Below are 16444 nucleotides of genomic sequence, written 5' to 3' on the forward strand. Positions count from 1 at the left end.
GACAAGGGAAGTTCCAAATTCGAACCACCCACGCCCAACCAAGAAAAGAGTATGAAGATTGTTTCTATCTCTATTTGTCCTATATACTGTTTATTTCTTCTATTTCATGGACCTCGAAAAGCATTTTGGATATATATACATACTCTCCCTGAAATGGTAAGATATTGTATTTGTCTAACTTTTACCTTCTTATTTACCTACGTGTTGGTGATGGCTAATAACTAACCTTTCTGGTTCATTTTTGTCACGGGCCTGACACTGGACCTTTTGGTAGCATTAAAAGTAATCATGCCCCAAGAAAACATTGGGTTTATGGAAGAAGTGTATGCTGCTGTTAGAACCATGATATTCAACTATTTCATAAATTATGATTGCTGGTGGTGGGCCATGCCAATGTGCTTATTTCAAACTATAGTAGAGTAAGTGGAACGATACTATCATTATACACACCTTTCTCTACTTGACCCCGAATCCCATTCTTTTAAGCCAAATCTTCTAGAAACCTCCAGTTGACATGGTCGCTGCTCTGTTTTATTCGTCATTACAAATAGTCTAATTATATATTTATATGTACTAGAAATATGCATGTGCATGAAATTATCAGTCCCTGGGTTTTATTACTTTTAAGTACTTTTCTGACTACGTATGTGGTTGGGGATTCAGCACGACGTTTCACTCTCTTCTCCCAAAGATCTTAATCTTATTGGAGTTATGCGTGGTTGGATTTTCCATCGATGTCAGTTGTTCTTGACTGAGTTTTTTTTTCATTTATTTGCAAATACATCATACTGAGCTTAAAATTCAAAAGAGCTTCTTTTGGCAACCATGTTTCGCCTCTGCTACAGCGTGCAGGTTTCTTGGAGACCAGGTATGTTCTTATCATTCTTTTGGCTACTGGACTCTCACCATACTTCAACTCTCTTTTTTTTCCATTTTAATCTCATTCACAAACTACATAAACACCCATAACCCTTTTAGCCTCCACCGCCCCTTCTTCTGCTGCTTGTAGTTGTTCTTGTTATTCTTCTTCTTCTTCTTCCCTCCCTGCTCCACTTCTTCTTCTTCTTCTAGTAATCCATATGGACCACTCAACACAACCACAACGTACTAGAGATCAGGTCATTAAAGAAATCAAAATTAAAGAATATTTGTACCGATTGTGGCTTGGCCTTTATGTTTCTTCATTGATTGTCGTATGTTGTTTGTCATATGGCCTTAGGGTGAATAGGTATTTGGTTCTTATCCCAAAGGACAAGGGAATTTCTAAATTCGAACTACTCACGCCCGACCAAGAAAAGAGTATGAAGATTGCTTCTATCTCTATTTGTGCTATATGCTATTTATTTCTTCTATTTCAGGGACCTCTGAGAACATTTTGGATGTATATACATGCTCTCCCTGAAAATGGTAAGATATTATATTGGTCTAACTTTCACCTTCTTATTTGCCTATGTGTTGGTGATGGCTTATAGCCAACATTTCTGGTTCTTTTTTGTCACGGACCTGACACTCCATCTTTTGGTAGCATTAACAGTTATCTTGCCCCCAAAAAATATTGGGTTTACGGAAGAAGTGTATGTTGCTGTTGGAACCATGATATTCAACTATCTCATAAATTATGATGGCTGGTGGTGGGCCATGCTCCCGTGCTTATTTCAAACCATAGTAGAGTAAATAGAACGATGCTATTATTATTCATATCTTTCTCTACTTGACCCCGAATCCCATTCTTTTAAGCAAAATCTTCTAGAAAACCTCCAATTGGCATGGTCGCTGCTCTGCTCTATTTGTCATTACAAATAGTCTAATTATATATCTATATGTACTAGAAATATACACGTGTATGAAATTATTAGTCCCTGGATTTTATTACTTTGAGTAGTTTTCTAACTACGTATGTGGTTGGGGGTTCATCATGACGTTTCACTCACTGCTTCCAAAGATCTTAATCTTCTTGGAGTTGTGCGTGGTTAGATTTTCCATTGGTGTTAGTTGTTCTTGACTGAGTTTTTTTTCCATTTATTTGTAAATACATCATACTAAGCTTAAAATTCAGAAGAGCTTCATTTGGCTACCATGCTTTGCCTCTGCTACAGCGTGCAAGTTTCTTAGAGACCAGGTATGTTTTTATCATTCTTTTGGCTACTGGACTCTTACCATGCTTCAACTCTCTTCTTTTTCCATTCTAATCTCATTCACAAAGTACATAAACTCCCTTTTGCCTCATCCACCCCTTCTTCTGTTGCTTGTTCTTGTTATTCTTCTTCTTCTTCTTCCCTCCCTGCTCCACATTTTATTCTTCTTCTAGTAATCAATATGGACCACCCAACACAACCACAACATATTAGAGGCAAGGTCATTAAAGAAATGAAAATCAAAGAATATTTGTACCTATTGTGGCTTGGCCTTTCTGTTTCTTCATTGATTGTCGTATGTTCTTTGTCATACAGCCTTAGGGTGAATAGGTATTTGGTTCTTTTCCCAAAGGACAAAGGAAGTTCCAAATTCGAACCACCCATGCCCGACCAAGAAAAAAGTATGTAGATTGCTTTTATCTGTATTTGTGCTATATGCTGTTTATTTCTTTTATTTCAGGAACCTCTGAGAACATTTTGGATGTAAATGCATGCTGTCCCTAAAATGGTAAAATATTGTATTGGTCTAACTTTCACCTTCTTATTTGCCTACGTGTTAGTGATGGCTGATAGACAACCTTTTTGGTTTATTTTTGTCACGGGCCTGACACTCCACCTTTTGGTAGCATTAAAAGTTATCATGTCTGAACAAAACATTGGGTTTACGGAAGAAGTGTATGCTGCTGTTGGAACCATGAAACTCAACTATCTCATAAATTATGATGGCTGGTGGTGGGTCATGTTCACGTGCTTATTTCAAACTATAGTAGAGTAAGTGGAACGATGTCATCATTATATACAACTTTCTCTACTTGACCCCGAATCCCATTCTTTTAAGCAAAATCTTCCAGAAACCTCCAGTTGACATGGTCGTTGCTCTGTTCTATTCGTCATTACAAATAGTCTAATTATATATTTATATGTACTAGAAATATGCATGTGCATTGCACGTCCATAAAATTATCAGTCCTTAGGTTTTATTACTTTAAAGTACTTTTCTGACTACGTGTGTGGTTGGGGGTTCAACATGACATTTCACTCTCTGCTCCCAAAGATCTTAATTTTCTTGAAGCTGTGCGTGTTTGGATTTTTCATTGGTATCAGTTGTTCTTGGCTGGGTTTTTTCCATTTATTTGCAAGTAAATCATACTTAGTTTAAAATTCAGAAGAGCTTCTTTTGGCTACCATGCTTCGTTTCTGCTACTACGTGCATATTTCTTGGAGACCAGGTATGTTCTTATCATTCTTTTGGCTACTGGACTCTCACCATGCTTTAACTATCTTCTTTTTCCATTTTAATCACATTCACAAACTACATAAACACCCATACCCGCTTTTGTCTCCTACACCCCTTCTTCTGCTACTTGTTCTTATTCTTGTTCTACTTCTTCTTCTTTCCCTGCTCCACATCTTCTTCTTCTTTTAGTAATCAATATGGATCACCCAACACAACCACAACGTACTAGAGACCAGGTCATTAAAGAAATCAAAATCGAAGAATATTTGTACCTATTATGGCTTGGCCTTTATGTTTCTTCATTGATTGTCGTATTTTACTTGTCATACGGCCTCAGGGTGAATATGTATTTTGTTCTTGTCCCAAAGTTCAAGGGAAGTTCTAAATTTGAACCACCCACGCCCAATCAAGAAAAGAGTATGAAGATTGTTTCTATCTCTATTTGTGCTATATGCTATTTATTTCTTCTATTTTTGGGACCTCTGAGAACATTTTGGATGTATATACATGCTCTCCCAGGAAACGTAAGATATTGTATTGGTCTTACTTTCACCTTCCTATTTGCCTACATGTTGGTAATGGTTGATAGCCAACCTTTCTGGTTCATTTTTATCACTGGCCTGACACTCCACATTTTGGTAGCATTAAAAGTTATCATGCCCCAAGAAAACGTTGGGTTTACGAAAGAAGTGTATGCTGCTGTTGGAACCATGATATTCAACTATCTCATAAATTATGAGCTCAATGCTCGATTTTTAGTATATATTTTTGTTTGTGTGATTGGGATCATGGCCAATGTAATGTTTATTATTGATTTTTAATTTTCCTTTTTTCTTCTTTTCTTTATCTTTGTTTTTTCATGATTAATTATGTACAATACAGTTTACAAGAATAGTAGATTACGCCCACTACCGATTCTTTGCAAATAGACTTGCATTTATGCAAGTCATTGCAGATAGAATTGCATTAGCACAAATTGGTTTTGAATGCGGCCCTTATAAAAACACCAACAATAGGTTGTTCACTGATGAAATGGAAGCCGGAATTATTCCAAAGTTGCCACATGTGCAACCAACGACGGTTGAGATCCAACCTAGTGTGGCTTCATCCCAGCTATCAGTAGAGATCGAACCTGCTTCATCCCTTTAACATCCAGCATCCCAGCTGTCGGCAGAGATCCAACCTGCTTCATCCCCTCGTCATCTAGTAGCACCACTGCCATCTCCGCTTAATTTCCAAGCTGGGGAAGAAACTACTCATAGAGTAGCTGCTAATATTTCTCAGACACTGCGACAAAGTCAAAGTCTAAGGCTGCCTGTTTCTACGGACCAGGTGCAAGAAGGTCATCATCAAGCCGCAGCTTACTTTCCAGAATTCGGAATTCCTTCAGAGGCAAGGGAATGTGACACTGGCAGCAGTGAGAATGATGTAGGGCATTTGCTCATTTTTGTCAAATATCTTTTGTGGAGCAATATTGACTATGTTTTGTCATTAAATCTCTTTCGTGGAACAATATTGATTGACTTTGTTTTGCCATTAAATCTATTTTCTGATCTTTTTTAAGTTAATATAATTTACAATCCGTTGGCATTTTGTTAAGGTGTGTAAATATTTACCTAACAAAAATATAAAAAAATGTTCTAATTTGTAATCTTTTTTTTTGGACTGTCTAGCCTATTGAAATATATATATATATATATATATATATATATAGTATTTAATATGTTTTGAAGCACTAATTATGTTTTTAATTGTACTATTTAATATGCGTCATCATAGGTTTTTCCTAGTCTACATAACTACTAGTCTTCTCAGCTTTAGGATGGCTGGTGGTGGGCCATGCTCACGCGCTAATTTCAAAATATAGTAGAATAAGTGGAACGATGTCATCATTATACACACATTTCTCTACTTGATCCCGAATTCCATTCTTTTAAGAAAAATCTTCCAGAAACCTCCAGTTGATATGGTTGCTGCTCTGTTCTATTTGTCACTACAAATAGTCTAATTATATATTTATATGTACTAGAAATATGCATGTGCATGAAATTATCAGTCCCTGTGCTGTATTATTTTTAAGTACTTTTCTGACTACGTGTGTGGTTGGGGGATCAGCTCGATGTTTCACTCTCTACTTCCAAAGATCTTAATCGTCTTGGAGCTGTGTGTGGTTGGATTTTTCATTGGTGTCAGTTGTTTTTGACTGAAATTTTTTCCATTTATTTGCAAATACATCATACTGAGCTTAAAATTCAGAAGAACTTCTTTTGGCTACTATGATTTGCCTCTGCTACAGTGTGCGGGTTTCTTGGAGACCATGTATGTTCTTATCATTCTTTTAGCTACTGGACTCTCACCATGCTTCAACTCTCTTCTTTTTTCATTTTAATCTCATTCACAGACTACATAAACACCCATACCCCCTTTTGCCTCATCTACCCCTTCTTCTGCTGCTTGTTGTTGTTATTGTTGTTGTTGTTGTTCTTCTTCTTCCCTCCCAACTCCACATCTTCTTCTTCTTCTAGTAATCAATATGGACCACCCAACACAACCACAACGTACTAGAGACCAGGTCATTAAAGAAATCAAAATCAAAGAATATTTGTACCTATTGTGGCTTAGCCTTTATATTTCTTCATTGATTGTCGTATGTTCCTTGTCATACGACCTTAGGGTGAATGGGTATTTGGTTATTGTCCCAAGGAATAAGGGAAGTTCCAAATTCGAACCACCCACGCCCGACCAAGAAAAGAGTATGAAGATTGCTTCTATATGTATTTGTGCTATATGCTGTTTATTTCTTCTATTTCAGGACCTCTGAGAGCATTTTGGATGTATATACATGCTCTCCCTGAAATGGTAAGATATTGTATTGGTCTAACTTTCACCTCCTATTTACCTACGTGTTGGTGATGGCTGATAGCCAACCTTTCTGGTTCTTTTTGTCACGGGCTTGACACTCCACCTTTTGGTAGCATTAAAAGTTATCATGCCCCAAGAAAACATTGGGTTTACGGAAGAAGTGTATGCTGCTGTTGGAACCATGATATTCAACTATCTCATAAATTATGAACTCAATGCTAGATTTTTAGTATGTATATTTGTTTGTGTGATTGGGATTATGGCCAAGGTAATGTTTATTATTGATTTTTAATTTTAATTTTTTCTTCTTTTCTTTATCTTTGTTTTTTCGTGATTAATTATGTACATTACAGTTCACAAGAAAAGTAAATTACGCCCACTACCGATTCTTTGCAGATAGACTTGCATTATGCAAGTCATTGCAGATAGAATTGCATTAGCGCAAATTGGTTTTGAATGCGGCCCTTATAAGAAAACCAACAATAGTCAGAGTTGCCACATGTGCAACCAACGGCGGCGAAGATCCAACCTAGTGTGGCTTCATCCCAGCTGTCGGCAGAGATCCAACCTGCTTCATCCCCTCATCATCCAGTAGCACCACCGCCTTCTCCGCTTGATTTCCAAGCTAGGGAAGAAACTACTCTTAGAGTAGCTACCGATATTTCTCAGAGGTTACGACAGAGTCAAAGTCTAAGGTTGCCTGTTTCTACAGACCAGGTGCAAAAAGGTCATCATCAAGCCGCATCCTAATTTCCAGAATTCGGAATTCCTTCAGAGGCAGGAGAAGGTGACATTGGCAGCAGTGAGAATGATGTAGAGCATTTGCTTATTTTTGTCCAATATCTTTTGTGGAGCAATATTGACTCTATTTTGTCATTAAATCTCTTTTGTGGAACAATATTGACTGACTTTGTTTTGTCATTAAATCTATTTTTCTGATCTTTTTTAAGTTAATATAATTTGCAATCCGTTGGCATATTGTTAAGGTGTGTAAATATTTACCTAACAAAAATATAAAAAAATGTTCTAATTTGCAATCCTTTTTTTGGACTGTCTAACCTATTGAGATATATATATATATATAGTATTTAATATGTTTTGAAGCACTAATTATGTTTTTAATTATATTATTTAATATGCAGTTACTTTTTCTTGCTTTCTGTTTTTTCATTTTACAGGTAAAACTTTCATTTTTCATACAAAAGTGACCATGGTAATACACAGTTACTTGTTAATTCCTTGCTTTCTGTTTTTTCATTTTACATACAGAAGTGACCATGATAATATGCAGTTACGAATTCCTTGCTTTTTGTTTTTTCATTTTACATACAAAAGTGACCATGGTTGATGTGATTACTCATGATTTAGGATGGATTGACCAAATTGAAAATAAGCTACCTATAATTTTACATATGTAATTACCGAACCGATTTAATTTAATTTGTAATTTTTTTCAATTAGTACTTGGTGAAATCCTCTTCTTATTTGAATGTTGGTGAATCTTGCTTAAATTTGATGCACTTATTAGCTTTTTTTTGTCCTTCTTCACCGGGATAGTCTTTTATGTGATATGAAATGTTTTCTTTATTTTATCTCACTTGTGAAGTTTTAAAAAAACTGTTGTTCTTGATTATATAGGGGCAAGCGTCAATATATATTTTAATAGCAATTTTTTAATATTAAATAAATACCTTTTTAACATTATATGTTAATGTACTAATGAAACTCATTGTTATATTATATTAATGTTTTGAAACACTTGATTGACTTGAGGTTTGTAATTACTAAGTTTCCTTGGGAATATATATACAGTATAACACTTTGATTGGAAGCTAATTTTATTGTTTCACCAAGCCAACAAATAAGGCACAAAGTTTACATCAGGCACTTCCGAGTTAGTTTGGGTTGGACCAAAACAGATTTTAGAAGGTGGACCTGAGGCCCAACAGAAAAAACATTGTCTCCGCTGAAAAATCACTGGAAGTCTGTAACCATGAGAAAAATTATTTATAATATATATATATTACAAATACATAAATTTATGTTATGTGGCTATGTGCATTCCAAGCTCAATGAGAGAATATGAGAGTTTAATCGTACTTTATTATGAATATATATATATATATATATATATATATATATATATATATATATATATATTGTACCATTAAACAGGTTTATTCTAACAAATAATGATCAAATTTTGTTTCAATAAGTTGAGAATTTATATAATTCGATCTTCAATAAAAGAACTATAACTATATTGACTACAAAATATAATTTCAATAGAATTTGAGAAATGTTTGTTTCAAAATTTTAAAATAATTTAAATTTTTTTAAAATCTAGGAATTTATTTTTTAAAAATTAAAAAATAATGTTAAATGTGCATGGGTGACCCCTATTGTTTGAGGAGCCTACTAAGGCGAGCTATTTAAATGATACGTTTACCAAAGGTCATTGGGTCTTTTTTTAACATAATTGTTTGATAATTTTACTATCTAAACAGATTAAGTACTTATTCAATTAAGTAAGTTTAAAATTCAACTCTTACAATTTTTAGTACTTCATTTTCAATTTTATTAAACACAGTTAAAAATGTACCCCCTGTATAATTTTTCTTTTAATAAATGATGCCTGTATCAATTTTCCGTAGGTGAAATTGTGTTTAGTTGGTTTAATGATCATTTGAAAACTATCATGTATAGGGCAAACAACTATAAATAAATTTTACTATTTCTCATTCATATTTTGATTCTTTTTTCTACTCAAACTTTAGAGTTCAATTAAGTTTTTTTTTTTTTTCCCCCAGAAAATAAGTGAATAAAAAAAAAAATAAAAAAATAGTAACAATATATTTGGAGTTTACTCCAAGGCTCAAACAAACGGCCCACAGCCAAGGGTTCGGATACAGAAAAAGAAAAATAAAAACAAAACATAACAAAATAAAAAGGGCCAACAAAATATGGCCCAAATCTATAAAGGACATAAGAAGAAACCAGCCCAACCCAGGCCCATAACAGTTCAAAATAATTGAAATTAATTCAAAGAATTAACTTCTAGGTTCAAATTTATTATGACTTCGTCTAGTCGAACAATGAATCATCAAGATAAACCGATAGTAGAAATCTCCTCTCATAAATCAAAGCCACACACACGCACACGCACAAGCACGCACGTGTAGACATATATTACCAATGCAATACACACACACACACGCACGTACGTGTAGACACATATTACCAATGCAATACTGAAGATACCTAAGATTTTCGTTGTTCAAAATGGCATTACACAAGAAAGTTAGATAGGAGAAGAACAAATACTCCCTCCGTCCCATAAAAAGTGTTACTTTTAGAAAATCAAATTGAACTGTCACGGTTCCCGAAACACGGCACTTTTTTTTTGGAATGAAGGTAATATCATGAAAGTTAAACCACTGGGTGAGATAAATAACAAGTGCTATTAATATCTGGTTTTTTTTAATTCTCGGCCCAGAAGAAAGAGTCTAAGCTCCAGTATCTGGTTTCATTCCTTTGTGCTTGGCAGATGGCAGAGACCCAATCATCCCAAATCTGGTGGCCACTCCATCCTCTGCGGCTAACCTGTACGCATTGAGGAAATTTCACTCAAATTCATTTACTTATCAAAAAAAAAATTCACTCAAATTCATTTACTTATAAAAATAAAATAAAAAATAAAAAAATTCACTCAATTTCAACTCAACCTTATAAATTAAGCAGTCACAGTGTTTATTATTGGATCCCAATCCTTAAAATAATATTGGTGTAGGATAGGCCCCTAAGAGCAAGAAGTGAAACCAAAAGACCATCCCCAGTGAAAATGCTAATGGTACCTGGTGTTTTTGCATTTAATTAATCCATCCTATGTACCTTTGTTATCACTGTGTGTGTGTGTATATATATATATTATCATATATAGTGTATTTGCTTGCTAATAAGTAGAACATTTTATGGTTCATTCCACAGGGAACCAGTACATCAGATTCCGAGGAGTCAAAAATGGTGGATTGGAAGGAATGCATGGTACTTCCTCTTTGGCTAGGGGTAACACCAGTGATGGAGGAGTAAGTGTCTTATTTCTGACTAGTGTAAATTGACTAGTTCAATGTCATTGAATTTTTATAACGTAGAGTTGAATTTTTACCTATATATACTCAACGTTGTGTGCTTGCCTTGGCCGCTGGGATGTCTCCCAAGGCGAGACTCGCTGCCTACAAGGTCTGCTGGAACTCCGACATTCTCGCGGCGTTCGATGCCGCGTTGCCGATGGAGCAGACGTCGTCTCCCTCAGCGTCGGTGGCGTCGTCGTCTCCTACTATCTCGACGCCATTGCCATCGAAGCTTTCGGAGCCGCCGACCACGGAGTCTTTGTCTCCGCCTCCGCAGGAAATAGCGGCCCCGGCGGCCTCACCGTCACAAACGCAGGGCCCTGGGTCACCATCTTCGCGCCGGAACAATTGATCGGGACTTCCCAGCCAACCTCAAGCTCGGAAATGGCAGACAAAAGAGGAAAAACTGTGGGGGACAAAATAAGGAAATGTTGACGTGGGAGAAGGGGTATTTTGGGGATTGGTGAACTTTTATGTGGTGTTGTCGGCTGTTATGGTGAGGTGGTGGTGGTGAGACGTGGGTGAAGAAGAAGGGGTGGAGAGAGAATGAAGAGGAAAAAATATATACAGGTAAGTGCAAAAATTACTCCCGTAATTTTAAAAATATACAAATAACACCTTTCTATTCAAATTTTTTCCCTATAATTTGTAAAGTGAGCAAAAAAGGACTTTTGATACCAAAAAATTGGCATGTGCGGGTCATGTGACCAAAAATGCCTCATTAACACCAATTTTACCCTTTGTGTGTTTCAAAATTGCCCTCACTCAATTTTGTATGCATATATATATATACTAGATAGCACCACGTGCGATGCCCATAATATAGCTTAGTTATATTTTCAGATAGTAAAATAGTTCAAAAGAGGGAGAAAAAAAAATGGAAACAAAATGGAGAAAGAGAAATCTAAAATAAAATTAAAATAATTGACGTAACTTGCAAATATAAGTACTTAATTAATTTTATTTATTTATTTAAAATTTTATAGCAAAACAAGTTCAAAACTTTAAGTTATCATTCATCCATCTTCACTAAGTCATTCCTTTTGTCACTTTTCATCATTTTCAAAATCCTTTTATACAAAATCTTATATAAACCAATAAAGTTGTTGACATATAGTCTGAATTTGTTTTCAAAACCATTTTTGTGAAAGGAACTAATATTAGTGGCTAAGAATATATTAAAGAGATGATATAGAGTAAGAATTACGAGTTATTCATAAATAGAATTTATAATTATCAACCCTCTCGTTTCTCTAAGAGTGTTTACTATTAAAAGTGTCTTTACGCTGTATAACACTTATCTTTTCACGATGAAACATTCCATGTTTCACTTTCAGCATACTTTTCCTTTTATCCTATAACTTCTTCCAACACTCTAAATAGGCACGTTACTTTTTCATATCAATAGATTTCAAAACATGGAATTAATACACAGCAATAGGTTGAAATCAGAGACAACTAAAATTGGTTCGTATGTAAAAGGGTAATGATTTTTGTGAAATGAAAGAATATGAAAGGCTTAAAAAAAATAGATGAAATAGATTGTATAGTTTGTATAGTCAATGTTACAATTTATTTATAAATGAAATCTATAACTTTCAACCATCATCTCATTTAATAATACTCTAATTTCAGTAAAATTGAATAACATTATGTATAAGAATGTTACGAGTTTTTTATTCCAATGTGGTTGAATAAACATAACTTTTAGTTTTAAATTTAGACGGCAATTATTAATTTATTAATTAATATTTATAATTTATTATTTAAAGAGAGTGACTTTTAGTCAGTAAAGCTTCTTAACACCTAGGAAAGAATTAATAAAATAACTTTTGCATTGCTTGATGCAGGATAGAGTTTTAAATTTAATCAATTATGTTTTTCCTTAACAGTAATAGAATTCAGAATGAAAAAGAGTATTAGTTTATGATACTTTCTTGAAAAAAAATGTGACTTTTAGTAATACAAATGATTATAGAACTGAAATACGATTTTTTTATTTTTTTTATTTTTTATCTATTTATTTTTTTTTGTGAACAATAGGATGTATTGGGATGAAAGAATTTTTTTTTTTTTTTTTTCCCGAAGGTATGAAAAAAAATAATAATAATAATTTGTTAATGGAAGATGATATCTATGATTTTTTTTTTTTTTTTTTTTTTAAATCATTTGAAGTAAATAGAAATCGGTTTATGATGATACACACACACATATGTATGTGTAATACACATATTACGAATAAAACAATATTCAACTGGTTGAACTAAATGCCATTTTATTCTAAATGTAAGTATAACGAGTTTGTTAATTTCTCATCTCTTAAAAGAATTAAACAGGAAAGGAATACAAAATTATGTAGAAATTAAAGGAACCCGTACAGAACAATAAACACATTATATACCCAGAGAATGAAAAAAATTCAATTAAACATGACCAAAACACTTAGTCATAGCAGAATATAAATAGTACAAATAAAGCATTATAAAATAAAATAAAAAAGCATATTAACATAAAAGAGAGTAAGAAACTTCTGACCTGTTGGAGAGTCATGACTATGAAAGGCTCCAAGATTGTCACGTTTATTGAAGAACATTTATCAAGTCTTTCATTATCATGTTGCCCATATATATATCTAAAATGAGATGGTATATTGGTTGCAAAAAATAAACAAAGAGGAAGATGTAAAACTTATATTTTACTCATTGAATTACTATGCTATTTATAGAATATTACACACCTATTCATGAAAACATATATCTGTTGAACTATAAGAAGTTTTTGCCTTAACATTCTTCAAAACCAATTTAATGCACACTAATCAAAGATGTGTCTTCAACAAAAGGGTTTTCAAAGAATATTACACACCTATTCATGAAAACATATATCTGTTGAACTATAAGAAGTTTTTGCCTTAACATTCTTCAAAACCAATTTGATGCACACTAATCAAAGATGTGTCTCTAACAAAAGGGTTTTCAAAGGTACGTGATCGTGAATAAAACATTTAATAATTTTTTGCACAAGAATTTTTTTCAAAAAAGATGGAAAGAGAGAGAGCAAGATAGTAATTTAGTCTTTTTTATATGATTGAATCGACGTATACTTTCAAATAGTTTTGAGGAAGCAAAGCACGTATCTTTTTTTATGTATAAAAAAAGTAAATACAAAATAATTTAAATTGAAAGTTGATATGTTTTAACCAGTAAGTAACTCTTTATGAAAAAAAAAAGATTTGCAATGTAAGAAGTGTTTTAATTTGAAAGAAATTCTTTATAAAAGAAGACACTCATACCAAGCAAAGTACATAAAATAGAAGACTTGTCTAGAGTTTTGTTTTGTTTTATTTTTTCTTTTTTTCTTTTTCTTTCTTTTGCAAACAGGTGCTAAGTAGTTAAGAAGACAATTTTTCTAAATTTTTATTTTTCTTATTAGAAAAAAGTGTATTGACAAGGAATATAAAAAACAGTTGAATTCCTAAGCGGTACAATCTTTAAAAATCAAAAGGTGTATAATGAGATGGTATATTGGTTGCAAAAAATAAAAAAAGAGGAAGATGTAAAACTTATATTTTACCCATTGAATTACTATGCTATTTATAGAATATTACACACTGGCCTATTCATGAAAGGATATATCTGTTGAACTATAAGAAGTTTTTGCCTTAACATTCTTCAAAACCAATTTGGTGCACACTAATCAAAGATGTGTCTCCAACAAAAGGGTTTTCAAAGGTACGTGACCGTGAATAAAACATTTAATAATTTTTTGCACAAGAATTTTTACATAAAAAGATGGAAAGAGAGAGAGCAAGATAGTAATTTAGTCTACCTTTTTTATATGATTGAATCGACATATACTTTCAAATAGTTTTGAGGAAGCAAAGCACCTATCTTTTTTAATGTATAAAAAAAATAAATACAAAATAATTTAAATTGAAAGTTGATATGTTTTAACCGGTAAGTAACTCATTATGAAAGAAAAGATTTGTAATATAAGAAGTGTTTTAATTTGAAAGAAATTCTTTATAAAAGAAGACACTTATATTAAGCAAAATACATAAAACATAAGACGTGTCTAGAGTTTTGTTTTGTTTTATTTTTTCTTTTTCTTTCTTTTGCAAACAGGTGCTAAGTAGATAAGAAGACTATTTTTCTAAATTTTTATTTTTCTTATTAGAAAAAAGTGTATTGACAAGGAATATAAAAAACCGTTGAATTCCTAAGCGGTGCAACCTTTAAAAATCAAAAGGTGTATAATGAGATGGTATATTGGTTGCAAAAAATAAACAAAGAGGAAGATGTAAAACTTATATTTTACTCATTGAATTACTATGCTATTTATAGAATATTACACACCTATTCATGAAAGGATATATCTGTTGAACTATAAGAAGTTTTTGTCATAACATTCTTCAAAACCAATTTGATGCACACTAATCAAAGATATGTCTCCAACAAAAGGGTTTTCAAAGGTACATGACTGTGAATAAAACATTTAATAATTTTTTGCACAAGAATTTTTACATAAAAAGATGGAAAGAGAGAGAGAGAGAGTAAGATAGTAATTTAGTCTACCTTTTTTATATGATTGAATCGACATATACTTTCAAATAGTTTTGAGGAAGCAAAGAACAAACGATTTGTAATATAAGAAGCGTTTTAATTTGAAAGAAATTCTTTATAAAAGAAGACACTTGTTCTAAGCAAAGTACATAAAATAGAAGACGTGTCTAGAGTTTTGTTTTGTTTTATTTTTTCTTTTTTTCTTTTTCTTTCTTTCGCAAACAGGTGCTAAGTAGTTGAAAAGACTATTTTTCTAAATTTTTATTTTTCTTATTAGGAAAAAGTGTATTGACAAGGAATATAAAAAATCGTTAATTCCTAAGTGGTGCAACCTTTAAAAATCAAAAGGTGTATAACAATGTAAATTGAAATCTTGAGTAATATAGCGTTGAAATCCTAAATGGGGCAACAATTAGAAATCAAAAGGCATATAACAATGTAAAACCTGAAAAGGCACGTAATAATAAAAATTAAGTGCTTTAAAATGTATATAAATATTATAAATTGAATACACTTTTACGGTATATAGATATATAGATATGTGTGTGTACAATTTTCCCTCTATTTCTCTTCTCTCACTGTTCACTAACCACTTAAATTATTCCAGCAGCTCTGTTTTTCTGTTCCCAACCTGCTTGAGAATTTGCAGTGGAGCTAATCGAATTTTTTTTTTTATGAAACAACAAATTTTGATCATTATATATATCATTATTAGTATTATTATTATTATTATTATTTTGATAAAATAACAAAATTTGATCATCAATTACTACTTTTTTTGCACTTCACCCCTTTTAGATTATTCAACACGCTTCCAATCTGTGTGTGCGTTACACTTTCATGAGTCCTTGTTAGGTTCAGACGTCTTCTCTCTCACTTTCATGACTCAATTTTGTTGTTAGTCAAGCTCAGACGTCTTCCCAAAAGGGATTCACCGATGTAGACTTGCAGCTATTTTGAAAAGACAAGGCAAATTTGTATCTGAAATCTCACGAACATTTGTTCCAGAGGGGATATTGCAATTGTTGATTTCAACAAGTTGTTGATTTCAATTGTAATTTAATTTATGCGGTTTGGATTCACATAAATAAATTATCCGTAAAGATTGGATTGGTTAAAGGAACAAAACCCAGTATACAGAGGAGGAGCAAAACCCAGTATACGAATCAAACAGACCCATCACATCCCATGGGGTTGTCAATATAGATAGATACCATATTTTCAGGTTATGAGGATCAAAATCCCAACCCTTGTAATATGCATCAATCTCAAGCCCTAGTAAGAAAAAAAAAAAAAAAAACACAGAGAGCCAAGGAACACCTTTATGCATAAATAGAAACGGGCTTTAACAATCAAGTTTTCTGCGGCAATATTGCCAATCGATTCGGTATCATTTTCGAGGTCGGCGTCTGTCCTTCCGACAACGATGCGGCGACGCCGAATATTGTGGTCCTTCCGACAGCGACGCGACAACGCCGAATATTATATATAATTGTGTGAAAGTGCAGAAAAGGAAGA

The sequence above is a fragment of the Cornus florida genome, unplaced genomic scaffold (assembly GCF_030987335.1).
Source record: "Cornus florida cultivar Cherokee Brave unplaced genomic scaffold, ASM3098733v1 CherokeeBrave_3.0.0_Hap2_Chr03, whole genome shotgun sequence".
NCBI classification, from domain to species: Eukaryota; Viridiplantae; Streptophyta; class Magnoliopsida; order Cornales; family Cornaceae; genus Cornus; species Cornus florida.